We start from the raw sequence: 14,051 nt of genomic DNA, 5'->3' as shown, positions 1-14,051 counted from the left end.
TTGTTCACTTCCCTGTTTTTGTTTTTTTTTTCGAAAAATATGAGAGAGCAAACGTTGTTTGGTGGATTATCAGGAAAGTGCCTTCGTCTTTACCTGATCTTTTCCTTTTGAGCGTTTTATAATTTTTGAATCCATCCTGACTGTCCCTCCCCAGTTGTTGTGGCAAACCTGGCGGGTTTCTTATTTGCCTTTCAAGGTTTGTTCCATATGAATAGGATTCAACTTCTGAATAATAATAATAATAATAATAATAATAATAATAATAATAATAATAATAATAATAATAATAATAATAATAATATATGAAATAAACCTGCTTTATACTTCTCGTGACTCTTGACAGAATGCCAGTGTCGTAAACGCATTAATCAGCGGTGTGTGGTCGAACTTTGTCCTAACAGGAATGCTTTTGTCCGTTATTAATAAATAGGATAAATAGGAGTATATATTATATATGTGTATGTGTATGTATGTATGTATGTATCACAAAATATTAAGCCTCAAATATCGTTTAGTAACCAGGTCACTATAACTCAGAAATAACTCACACCCAGTGGTCATTGTAAATGATAAGTGCTTCGTCCCCATATGTCTACCTATCTTATATATAAATATATACATTATATATATATAACATATATATATATGTATGTATGTATGTATGTATGTATGTATATTCGTATACATGTATGTGCGTGTGTGCGCGCGCGCGCGTGTGCGTTGAAGTTAGTGTATTTAAACTTGAGAATAATTTTTTGACTCCACGTCAGACTTTTTTTTTTCTCCCTCTTCTGAAAGTCAGTGCCACGTATATTGGTGCCACTATCGGCCCCAAGCATACTTTCATAGAAACTCTCCTTCTCGCCAGCCTAGATGACATTTTAATCGCTTTTCTTTTCCACTTATTCTCTCGCTGGTGCATTGTTATTGTTTGAAAATGGAATGTACACTTCGTTCATTATTTTATTTTTATTCATGATAAATTTCGCAAGTGCAGCTTATTTTTTAATGATAAAAGAAGAACTATTCTAAAACAAGTTAATAAAACTACATGAAAAACAGAACCTCTAAACTATTTATTTAACAATATTCTCCCCACTTCTAAACTCTTCTTACCTGATCCAATAAAAAAGTCAATTAATTGAAAGCTACATCACATTAATAACTACAAAAACACACCGTCCCGTTTATCCGAAGTCCAGATAATCCATTTCCAGCAAACAGCACTGAAAACAGGAATGACTTCGGAGGACCCCTTCTGACAACTCGGGATAAACGCTCCCCACCAGCTATAGATTTAGCTTAATTCATTGCTATTACCTCCGGGTTTATTGAGGTCATTACTTATCGGTGCAAATTGCTCCGTTGTATTTACTTTTCCAGGGAAAGACATGGTTGGGAGTGAAAGGGGTCTGGTGTTGTTCTGGTCCCAGAATGAGACCCATTTCGGGGAAGCAGTCGTTCTTGATGTTTGGGATGTTTTTTTTTTTTTTTTTTTTTTAAGTCTTTGAAAATATAAAATCTCTCCGATGCAGAAGTCAGGTTGCAGAAGAATTCTTTATGCAATTCATGTAGCATTTGTCGTCTCCCTTGTCGCACGCTTTTGGACTGGCACTGAATTAACATGAGATTTTCTCTTGCGCAACGATTTCAGCCAGGCACGAAAAACATTTTTGTTTTCTCTGTCGTAAGACATCTCTCTCTCATCCGGAGACGCTTTGAGGGGGGAATGTCATACGCTGAAGTGGAGTTTTCATATTTTTCTTGATGCATTTCTCTCTTATGAAAGTTCAACGAACGCTGAGAACTGTAAAAGGAATACGGGAAGAATTTTGTCTTAAAATCCAGATACTCAAAGTCTAGTTCTTTTCTGGATATTATTGTGTTTCTTATCTCAAATTCTCATGAAATCTGTCTCACACCTCTTTCCTTTACTTCTAAACTTCTTTTCTTATTGACATTCCTTTTTAAAAAAGTCAGTACAATGATAATGATTTAATCAAATCTACTTTGCCTCCTTTAATTAGAATCTTGTGTTGCTAATCTTCCCAAAGCTTCCTGTATTTAAATTCATTATGCATCATTTGCATGAATAAATTTGTATGTATACTTCTATTGGTCCTTTCGCCGTTCTTATCTGGCTATACCATCTTTGATCCATCAACTTATCTACTGTGGTAATTTTCTATCAATTCTCTATTTTCTATCTTTTTTTGTGTGTCCTATCCTCTCTTTTGCAAAGTTTCAAGACAATTATAAACGCGGACGTCATCAGCATAAACAAATGAACTGAAAAGTATCTGACCACAGTCATACTAACTGTACCAATATCAATATCATTGGCAATATTCTCAAGTTACCAAGTATTTGGAAAAACAATTTGATTTGATTTAATGGTCCATGAATATGACGGCCTCTGTCAAATGCACTCACTTCCCACTTACTCGACAACGATTCGCGTTCAGTATCGATACGAAGGAGAGGTAAGTGGACTGACTGGACAAGACACTTACTGTCATATTAATTTTAAGAAGCTTTACATGGACTAACTGGTCAGTTTCAGTTGCTTTCATATTAAGATGAAATTCAGAAGCAATATTGATTTTAAAGAACACATTTAACAAGTGGACGCTGACCTCAAGAAACGAAAATTACAAAATTATAAAAATTTTACTCGATAAAAATTACTTTATAAAAATAGGGATAAAAATTTTACTTGATAAAAATTTTACTTGATAATAATAGGGATAAAAATTTTACTTTATAAAAATTACCTAATAACAACAGGGATAAAAATTTTACTTGATAAAAATTACTTGATAACAATAGGGTCTTTCTCCCTTACGTTAAATCATACGAAGTTTTTCGCACCGTTGATGTTTGGTCTATGGAAATAACTTAAAAGGAGTAAATATTGATCAGTATTTAAATTGTTACAGAAATCATTCATTATTTTTTGTTTGTCTATTTCACGTATTCCTCGCGAAGCCAAGGCCGTTTTGTTAGTCTATCGTTTTAACATTCTAAGCATCTTAGTTTGACACGATTACCTCCTTCTCAGCCTGACCCCTAATCGGGGTCGCTGTTTTTAATAAGCCTTATTCATGTGTTTTTCTACCGAGGGTAAACATATATATATATATATATATTAGATATATACATATATATATAACTGTAACCTAACCCTGTAAAAATTACATATATTAATTAAACTATATAAAATTTAATGTGTTTTATGGTAACTGTTAGTTTCAGTCACAAGATACGAAATGACATAGGATGTGTGTGCAAAGAATGAACATCTTCGTACGCATTTATTTATTACATGCATTTAACATGGAACACATAGATATTTTATGCAGTAATTATACCTTTTCAAGAGCACAGAAATAAACACCAACGTGCAATACGGCTTTTAATGCAGTGAAGTCTTTTTTTTTTTTTTTTTTTTTTTTTTTTTTTTTTTTTTTGCAGCAGTAAACAAAATGTTAGGTGGCTCACCACCTAAAAAATCCTGCTTTTTCAAAACTGCAGTTTTCTGTCACATGAGCGAATGCCTGTGGCCATTAAATATTTTTCTATGAACAATTATTCGTGTATTTCATCTGGTCTTATGTATAAATTCTGAATACCTCTCATTCCTTTATTATAAAAACATACACAGGGATTTCGTTCGGTCTTATGTCTGGTATGAAAAGTTGTACAGGAATTTCATTTGGTATTATATGTAAAATCTGAATCACTCTTTTTCGTTTCTTATAAAAAATATACGGGAATTATTTGGTCTTGTATATAAAATCTGAGTAACTGATTTTTTCCACGGAAAATGAAATGGATTGCCTTCTGGTCTTGTTTATAATGTCTGAATAAAATTCTGATTCGTTTCGTATGAAAAATTTTACAGAAATTTAATTTTGTCTTCTACATAAAATCTGAATAACTCAGGGTAGTTTCTTATGAAAAAAATAAAGCTTATGTATGTACAAAATCGGAATATTTCTGGTTCATTTCTCATAAACAATTAAAAAGGAATTTCGTTTGGTCTTATGAATAAAGTTTGAACAACCCTAAAATATTTTCTTTGTGAAAAATTAAATAAGAATTTCGCCAAATCGTCGTGTATAAAACCTGAAACCCTCAGATTCGTCTTCCAAGAAATACGCGATCAACTCCACAGGGTCCGCGTATCTCGCTCGAATGCTTCAGACTCCAAGCACGTATCTTAAAGCGTCTTCAAGGATTATCTCGAGGCGCGAAGAACCATCGCGGTTTCCCGGAATCCTCGAGAGATAATTATTTCTGCCGTGACGTTTTCCGCGATTGTGCTCCGCCTCGATCTTGCGAGTGGCGCACAGTATTATTATTATTATTATTCAGAAGATGAACCCTTTTCATATGGAACAAGCTCACAGGGGCCATTAACCTGAAATTCAAGCTTCCAAAGAATGTAGTGTTCATTTGAAAGACGTAACAGAAGGTAATAGGAAATGCAGAAAGATGAGATCAGTCATTAAAGTTCAGTTAGGCTATTATTATTATTATTATTATTATTATTATTATTATTATTCAGAAAGTGAAACCAATTCATATGGAACAAGTCCACAAGGTCCTTTGACGTGAAATTCAAGCTTTTAAAGAATACGGTATTCGTTCATTGCATGTGTGTGTGTGTTGGATTAGATAAGTTAGGCTGAATTAGAGTGAGTCTATTGTTCGTTGTACCTATCCAATTTGCATGCACAGTATTAGTAAGACTTTTTATATAACCCTACTCATCTAAATTAAATTGAGAGTCCGGTGGTTAAATAAAAAAAAGACAGACTATAACGAATTCTCTTAAAAAAACACAAATTCTCGTAAAAAAAACTACATGCCAGCGAGATAGCGAGAACGTAAATTGCAAAATTCTCTAATCAGTTTTGTCTGGGGGAAACGTCCCGTTTCCTTTCGTAAAAACAAATGGTAAAAGTTTACGATGGAAAATAACTTTTTTTTTTTATTATTCCAAATCCCATCGGAAATGCGATTGTTTGCTCGTAAAGCCTAGGAATGAAAAATAAAAAGACAGCGGGAGGAAATTAGTTTATTATTTCTTTCATTGTACAGGAATTGGATTTTGTTATAGGGCGTCAGTTTTCTGTAGAACATCAATGTATCAGTATGTCATTTTTTTGTGGCATGGAAATAGTATATTTTCTTGATTCGGTGGTTTACCCATGCTTTGCTCCAATGTTCCAGAGGAACACACACACACACATATATATATATATATATATATATATATATATATATATATATATATATATATATATATATATATATATATATATATATATATATGTTTACTGTCACACTGACGGGTAACTTATACATAATGGTTCAGATACAAAATCGAAACCGGTCAGGATTTACACCGTGTGTTTCATTTACACTGTGGTAAAGTTGGATATATATATATATATATATATATATATATATATATATATATATATATATATATATATATATATATATATATATATATATATATAATGTGTGTGTGTATTGCATATATATCAAAAATAGCCACACACAACTTCACTGTGTATATATTTTCCTACTGCTCATGTTAGGCTTCAGTGAGACAGGATGGTTTAGATTACAGTTTCTTTAAATTTACAAAGAACAATTTTTCAAGTACTTGCCCTCCAAGACATATAGTCTTCTTTATCAGGCACCGATGCACTGAGGAGACCACAGTTACACTCTGGTATATATGTGCTTCTCCCAACATCTGTTATTTTCGTTTTCCTTATCCGTCTCGTTGAAGCCTAACACGATTATTAGATATATATATATATATATTTTATATATATATATATATATATATATATATATATATATATATATATATATATATATAATCTGTTTTTATTTACACAGACAATAGTATAGTACTCTCCTTTATGCAGGTGCTAGGAAACCAGTTTATTACACATTTATTTGATAAAAAAAAAATTCCTTGGAAAGCTGAGAAGGAAAATTTCATGTTTACAATTATTTCCTTTATTTAGAAACAAGAAATGAAAGTAATATTCTGAACTGAATACCTGGAACTAAAGCATAGTCTGATTAAAATAAAAAAAAGTAAAGAACCTGAGCGTAAAAGAAAGAAGCATTATGATCATAGTCCTTAGACAACAATGCTCTTCACCAGGCTGACGAGAGACTGACACTTCATATACTTAATGTTTTCTTTAGACATTAAATGCGGCTCATGACAGCAAATTGTACTTGGGCAGACAAGCCTTGTGAAGTTCGATACTTCAAAAGGTAATTTCCGTCCTCCTACCCCCAACCCCCACTCTCTCTCTCTCTCTCTCTCTCTCTCTCTCTGTGGGGAACTATATGTTTTAGCTAAAATCCTTGAGAAGAGAGAAAGAAAAAGAGTGGAAATTGTTATCGGTGAAAGATGGACACAGACAGATCAATACAGACGTCGAAACTATTAAGCATAATTTAACAACAACAAAACCAGTAATTCTATTGTTGTTATTACAGAATAACACTCGCAATGTTGAAAGTGGTAATGTCTAATTCTCCCCTTTATTTAGGAGGAATTCCTAAAAAGAACAATCACTGATACAATCAACATCTACTTTGTTTGCATTCCCTACCTACGTCGATACGTGACACCAAAAAAAAAGAAAGAGCCATTGTTTTTCTTTCGGTGAACGTAAACAACTGGATGGCAGAACGTAGTGGGGGAAATCCCCTGCTCTTCAACCACGACACGGGGATGCTCTCTGTCTATTATTTATTCTGACAGTCTATTCTGCCTCCGGAGGACAGGTAGGCAGGTATCTCTGACGTAGGCCTTTTATTGGGAGGGTGTATCTGTTACGGACTCTCTCTCGCCAAATGGTTGTTGTTGTGGGATTTCTCATTCTTGTGAGGCAGAAACCTTATTTTTATTAGTTACTTATGTATAAGGATGACTGGTTGATGATAACTATAAATGAAGGACGAATCGAGAATTACTTTTGATGGGCGAAGTGTCAAAAAATCATTTTAATCCAAAAAATGTAATAGGCGCCTCTGGAGAATAAGAGTTGAATGGTTATTGTAAATCCACGACTGGTTGTAAATTTACATTTTAATTATATAAGGAAACCAATAAAAGAGACGAAAAGGGAGTAAAAAGGAACCTGGGACTTAAAGGACTATTGGTCACATGCTGTATTATGATGCAGAGGACATACTTTATATACCGAGTATATCCAAAAAAAGTACTGGAGAAGAATGATGCTCATCTGTTATATGGAGAAGACGCTACATAATACGCATTGGTCAGAGAGCCATAGAACTGCTTTTATATTAAAAAGAAAATGGAATGAATATTGGTGGAAGAAGTGAAACAGATGATAGGAGTCTTGATATTGGAAAAATATTACTGGTTAAGGCAAAGCAAGGAGTGAAACAACACAGTGCTTTTGTTTTCGTGATAGAAATAATATTGATGTATACTTATTAAAATCGAGATTCATAATGATTCATCTGTCACAGTTCTGTTCAGGAATCTATCGAAAGGATCTTCAATTCTGAAAGTAATAATAATAATAATAATAATAATAATAATAATAATAATAATAATAATAATAATAATAATAATACATTGAAATTGTAGCAATAACAGCGCTAGAGGTGACTGGTTAGTTATACACCACCTGTGGTTTATTTCATATGGTTTTACAAAAATTCATTGTTAAGGAGGTCTGTGAAATCTGATAGGTACGTATGAAACAAACATGTAGCAAGTCCACAAATAACAACAGTTATGGCTTTTCCAGTTATAGTTTAACTCTAATTTTTTTAATAGTTTAACTCAATTTTTTTTAGTACAGATGATTTTTTTAATAGTTTAATTCATTTTTTTAAATACAGATGATCAACTGTAACAACTTAAATTGCCAAACTTATTTGTATAAAGTCATTTTATTATAATGAGTTTCAAGAGACTGTATAATCTAATCACTGATCAATTCTTAAAATTTAAAAATTCCTTCTTCCTCTCCTTGTTCGTTAGTTCTTAAGTGAATGGTTTTTAGGTAACTGGGTTTTAGGTCACCCCTCGTGGGTAATTGGTTTTACCCGGACAACGGACTTCCTTTTGTTTGTTTTTATTTGCTGATATGACAAACATTTTTCGCCAAAGCTAAATCACGCTGATTTTCTCCAATATGTCTTAAGAACGATGGAATAACGGCGACATAATATGTTCCCTTCACATAATAACCTGCACCATAATATTTCTTAAAATCGTGATAATGCAAAGTATATCAGAAATTACATTTAAAGACTTTAAAAGCTGCTGTAGAGGATTTTTTAAAAATCTAAGTAGTGCTGAGCATATCAGAAATTATATTTATGAGAGGTTTAATTGTTTTTCTTATATATATTTTGAGTGAGTGTAACGTCAACCAAACACATTGCTACTGTGAGAGATATGAATAGAACTATAATTTTTTGTAATGTTTTCTCCACAACAGCAACTGCAATCCTTGCTCTGAGAACTGTATTCTCAGCTTGGTGAGTTCATATATATATATATATATATATATATATATAAATATATATATATAAATATGTATATATATATATATATATATATATATATATATATATATATATATATAATATAAACCTTTTACAAAGCATGGCCTTCTGTTATGTGTAGAAGAATACTTTTGAGGTTATAACATTCAGATTTTCTATCCACTTCATTTCCAAATTGATTGCCCTCAATTTGCTTACGAGGATACAGGGAAAGTCCCGTGTTTACAGAAAACTATTTTTCTCTTCTTGCTATACAGTGGCGATGCTATCATTTTGCCAATTTTGTTTGTATAACAAAAATAATTAAAGAGTCTAGACAAAGAGGCTGAGAAAATGTACTGAAAACCCCGAAAAGAAAATATTTGTCGAAACTGAAAAATCTGTTATTTTTAACATCACGTAAACAGCGAGAGTGTTACACCCTGTACAGGTAACCCATTCATAACTTTGGTTGTTGGCGTCATTAGACATTAAAAGAAAACATTCACGGCATAGAGGTTATTGCTCGAGTGTTTATTATCTGTTATTTTAATTATTTATATTCTTTTCTGTTTATTAATGCTTGGCAGGCTGTTGAATGGTGGTATGCCTTCCAAGTTGCAAGTTCATGACTTTTAGGTTTAGGAATAATAACAAATAATAATATTATTGTTAATCTCTGGAGCCATGAATTATACCCATGTTATCATATACGTTCACTGTCGGTCTTACTTTACATATCAGGACAAGGAGGACCCAGTTTCCGAGGAAAATTATATTTTTTCCTTTTTCTGTATTAGTAATTTATAATGAGGCTATTTTTGCCTTGATTGCAACATGGCCTACTGCAAGCAAGTATCCATACATGGCAATTTTGCATGTATATTCAGGTCATTTTTGCTCAGCTCGCAATAACGGCCTGTTGCAAGCAAGTATCTATACGACAACTTTGCATGTATATTGAGGCCATTTTGCCTGGCTTGCAACATGGCCCATTGCAAGCATCCACATATGGTAATTTTGCATGTATATTGAGGCCATTTTTGCCTAGCTTGCAACATGGACATGTTGCAAGCATATATCCACTTACGTCAATTTTGCATAAATATTCATCAGTAGTTTCGCAATAGGATGCAATAGCATACTCTTACTAGCAATTTCCCATTGAATGAAAAGAGTAAGTTTCTTTAAGCCCCAACCATTGAGTTATGAGAAAAAGCAGGAGAAATCTTCAAGAATTAGGGAGCTCTTTTTCGGCCTCTGAGTGTTTGGAGAGATAAGGGGAAAAACCTGTTTTTGCGGAGAAGGTTTTACCCTTCTTACCACAAATTCCTCGCGCTTGTATCTTCATAAATAATAAAGCTATTGGAGGAGTTTTTGATATTTATTTTTATATTATCTTGTGGGTTAAAAGATTTGGAGATTGTTATGTAACTTTCATTATTTGTAAGAAATTGTATTCTCTTACACACACACACAAACATACATTATATATATATATATATATATATATATATATATATATATATATATATATATATATATATATATATATATATATATATATATATATATATATATAAGTTTGTGTGCGTGTGACTCATAGTATCACTGAAGGAGAGTCGATGTAGTGAGAGAATTACATTTAATGATCATGGCTACTCCTACATATATTAAAATTGTCCAAGGAAACACAAACATAGGCTATTGTCATATTGTTAAAAACAATGGTTCTAAGATTAGCTAAAATTAATGCTAATTCTTCTACAAATCATTTTTTAATTGCCCTGACTATTAAGTGTAAACTAGGACTTCCAAAAACTAAACTTGTGAAAAATTACTTCATATGATTCTAAAATTATTTAGACCAAGAAATTCTACCGCAAAGGGATTATATAGTAAGTGTTGCTCATTAAAAGTATGGAAGGGAAACTCGAAAGGGGTACATGCCTATCAAATTTATGAAACAAATATTCAAGACATTTTCAGCTGAAGGCGTCGGTAGTTTCACAATAATATCAATAGCTCATAGAAGTTATTTCAAAATAAATATAATCTGATATGAAGACATTTTAAAAAATGAGATTTTATAGCTTATATTTTGTGATAAACTCAACTAGTATCTTTTATTTTTTTCCAGACTCCTTGATGGCAATAAGCCCCGTTGCACCATTAAAATCAGAAACTGGCAAACTTCTGTGAATGAAAAGGACGACTCATTGGTATCCTGAGGCACAAAATGGCAAGGTATGTGGATATATAAATTGCGATTGAAAGTTTCTGAAGATAAAAATAAAACCTTACTTCCAACAGGAACTGTGGGACAGGATATCTAGACCTAAGTCAACTACCTTGAATTCATTAGACTCAGTTTTTCCTTTGCAATTAGCCTTCGTATTCATCTCCCCATCGGAGGTGGTTCCATAATTTCACATAGCGTGGTGCACCGTAGGCATTACTGAAGGGTGTTTGCCGCGTCCTTTCGGCCCCTTTACTGCATCATCCATTTTTTAGCCTTTAACTTCGCCTCCATTCCCGCTTCCTTTCTTCAGTCTTGCTGTCCAACTCCTCTGACCGTTATTTCTTCGTGCAGCTGTTGGGTTTTCTCCCATATCCACCTTAAATTCTTTTTACTTCATTTCCTTTATTTTCAAGATCTCTCCTGTCATGCTGTCCAACCACCCCAGCTCCCTCTTTTCACTGTCTTAGGCACTGAATGGCCTAAAGTGTCCCAGTGCTTGGTTTGATAGCTTAACTTGCATATATCAAATCAAATTCACGTTCATTTGTGCTATGTTAAGATCGTTATTATCTATTTTTCTGACCTGGCATAAAGTTCCAATTAAATTGTCCTTGTACTTCTAAAAACTGAAGGTTTGGGCAGAATTTATTGATTTTAAATACTCATCTTTTACCAATGATAAGGGTCCCATTAATTTACCACCAAAAACCACCTAAAAAGGCGATAAACACAGGGAGTGTTAGGGAGATTCACGAATTGCAAAAACTAATGAACTAACCTCGTCACCCCAACGAAGACTATTTCTGGACAAAATATTTTTTTCAGCATGTTTTTAAACGACTAGTCCCAAAGGTCACCCTGAGACTCGTGACAACAGGCAAATGATAAAGGCCTTTATTTGCGAATTCCTGCGTGTATCGAAATATATACTCTTTCCAGTATACAATACTATGCAGATTGCGAGCGGATTTTGGACCACTTCTGTGTTAGACTCGAAAGGTTTAAAAGATTTCCTTAGTCCAGTGTGCATCATATTTGCATCCAGTTTTCAACCAGTCGGCGAAGACTTTAAATTCTTCTGTCCTTTCACCCACTTTAAGTTTTTATTTTTATCAGGCTCATTAACTGAAACATGAGTAAGATTACTTTCCAAACGAATCAAGCAAAAGTTGTATCAATATTAGTAAAAAAGAAAGAAAAATAATTTTCATGTTTCGCCTTAAAATGATTATTATTATTATTATTTACAAACCTAAATGTCATGAACTTGCAAGACACACTTCCAGCTAACAGGCTGATATATATGGTAGTTATTTGCATGAAAAATGAAAAATAAAAAATAGGAACAAAAGTCCTTAAAATACCTAACAATAAAGAGTAGAGTAATATCTTCCATGCCGTGAATTTTCTTGTTTAATGTCTAATGACGTCACCACCTGTAGAAGGTAACCGTGATGAAGTTGCCGAGTGTCACTTAGTAAAAAAAACAGCTTTTTCACTTTCGACAAATATTTGCTTAAGAGCGGTCTGCTCTTGCATCACGGTAGCTATAAAAGGCATGGTATAAACACTGCCTCCATACAAAGTGTTATTCGTATTTCTCAGTCAAGAAAGTAACCGACTAGTATTTTTCGTTACTCAAGCAGACGCAACCGTCCACCATTGTAGCCAATTCGGCGTATTGCAAAGTAACTGGTGAAATGTATGCCTAATTGCGCTAAACGAACAACTGCTTTTATCACAGCCACGTTGCAAAATATCAAAATATCAATATATAATATATATATATATATATATATATATATATATATATATATATATATATATATGTATATATGTTGAAAATTGTCAAATATATGTATTATATATACATATGTATATATTTGATATTTTGCAACATGGTTGTGATACAAGTAGTTGTTCGTATATTGCAATTACGCATACATATTCACCAGTTACTTTGCAATAGGCCAAATTTTATCTAGTTTGAAAGAAAAGTCCGGTTGACTCCCGAAAAACACAAAGGGCTATAGACATTTTATATTTAGACCTATGAATAATATAATAGTAATATAAGTAGGACCTAGCCTCATTTTTATAGAACATTTTATTTTTATATTCTCTCTATACAGTAATGATTCTTATACAATTTTGACCGTTTTGAATGACGAACAAAAAAATCCGTTTTTTTTTTTTTTTCAAAGGAGGCTAAGAAATTTATGATAAATGAAAGTAAAAAAGTAAAAATATAAGAGACAAATGATGAGAGTGGCTATAAAATTCTGTTGCGCTTGTTTCCAGCACCAGAATAAGTTCATGATTTAGCTCTGCCGTTTTAGGCATCTATTTTATAACGTACTTTTATCTAAACACTTTAAATTCGTTGCTGCAGAACTGGTTAAGTTCCCTCTTTATGAATTTATAAGCTTATATTCTTGGATTTTATATTTCACCCCTTATCCTTCTTTTCTTCCTTCTCTTTATCAGTGAACGTCTTTACTTCGAATCTTTAACATTTGTATACGCACACATATACATACGTGTGTGTATGTATTATGTATGTATGTGTGTGTGCACGTGTGTATACAAATGTTAAAGAGGGAAGAAAAGGAAGGATAAGGGATAAAATATAAAATGAAAGAATATAACCATATAAATTCACAACGAGGGAACTTAACCAATTCTGCAGAACGAATTTAAAGTGTTTAGATAAAAAATAAGTTATAAAATAAAAGTATAAAACGGAAGAGGTAAGTCATAAACTTATTCTAGTGCTGGAAACAAGCGCATCAGAATTTTATAGCCTTTCTAACGATGGTTCTGCTCACGTTTCCTAAATCCACTAGGAATTATTTTATATTTTCATGTTGAAGGGGATAAAGTATCCCATATAAAAAGGAAATTTTACATCATGCCTTCCTTGCAAGTGCTACACATATTTTGATTTACGGGAATAAATTTCTTAGAACGTGCCATTGACCCAAATTTCTACCTCTTGTTAATTTTATCGACTGCTCACTCCGTGAAAAGGCCATTGCCATTTGAATGTCATCTTTCTATTGATTCATATTCCAGTAATACTAATGCTTCTGATTCTCTTTTTTCAGTCTCTGTAGTCCTGTGTCCTTCAAATAGTCTGCCATTTGCCTGTTCAGCATCCCTTGCAGACAGCCTGAGAATGAATGATCTAGACTTTGGAAGCCTCACATTCTTAAAGGTAAGCCAAACAGTTCAT

At 32.8% G+C, this 14,051-nt stretch overlaps 2 long non-coding RNA genes across 7 annotated transcripts in view; one reads left to right on the top strand and one right to left on the bottom strand.

The window, feature by feature from the left end:
* LOC136856627 (uncharacterized) overlaps window positions 1–14,051 on the top strand; it is a 133,899-nt gene that overhangs the window by 103,942 nt on the left and 15,906 nt on the right. For all 5 annotated transcript variants that reach the window (XR_010858432.1, XR_010858433.1, XR_010858430.1 and 2 more), the window contains 2 exons: window positions 10,715–10,821; window positions 13,924–14,033. This is a non-coding gene — a long non-coding RNA (uncharacterized lncRNA). The remainder of the gene's footprint in view (window positions 1–10,714; window positions 10,822–13,923; window positions 14,034–14,051) is intronic.
* LOC136856628 (uncharacterized) overlaps window positions 14,010–14,051 on the bottom strand; it is a 409,387-nt gene continuing 409,345 nt past the window's right edge. For both annotated transcript variants that reach the window (XR_010858436.1, XR_010858435.1), the window contains one exon: window positions 14,010–14,051. This exon is cut by the window's right edge and continues 37 nt beyond it. This is a non-coding gene — a long non-coding RNA (uncharacterized lncRNA).

This window comes from Macrobrachium rosenbergii, chromosome 36 (assembly GCF_040412425.1).
Source record: "Macrobrachium rosenbergii isolate ZJJX-2024 chromosome 36, ASM4041242v1, whole genome shotgun sequence".
Taxonomy (NCBI): Eukaryota; Metazoa; Arthropoda; class Malacostraca; order Decapoda; family Palaemonidae; genus Macrobrachium; species Macrobrachium rosenbergii.
Note: the sequence above shows the minus strand (reverse complement) of the source record. Positions and strands in the feature narration are given on the sequence as shown.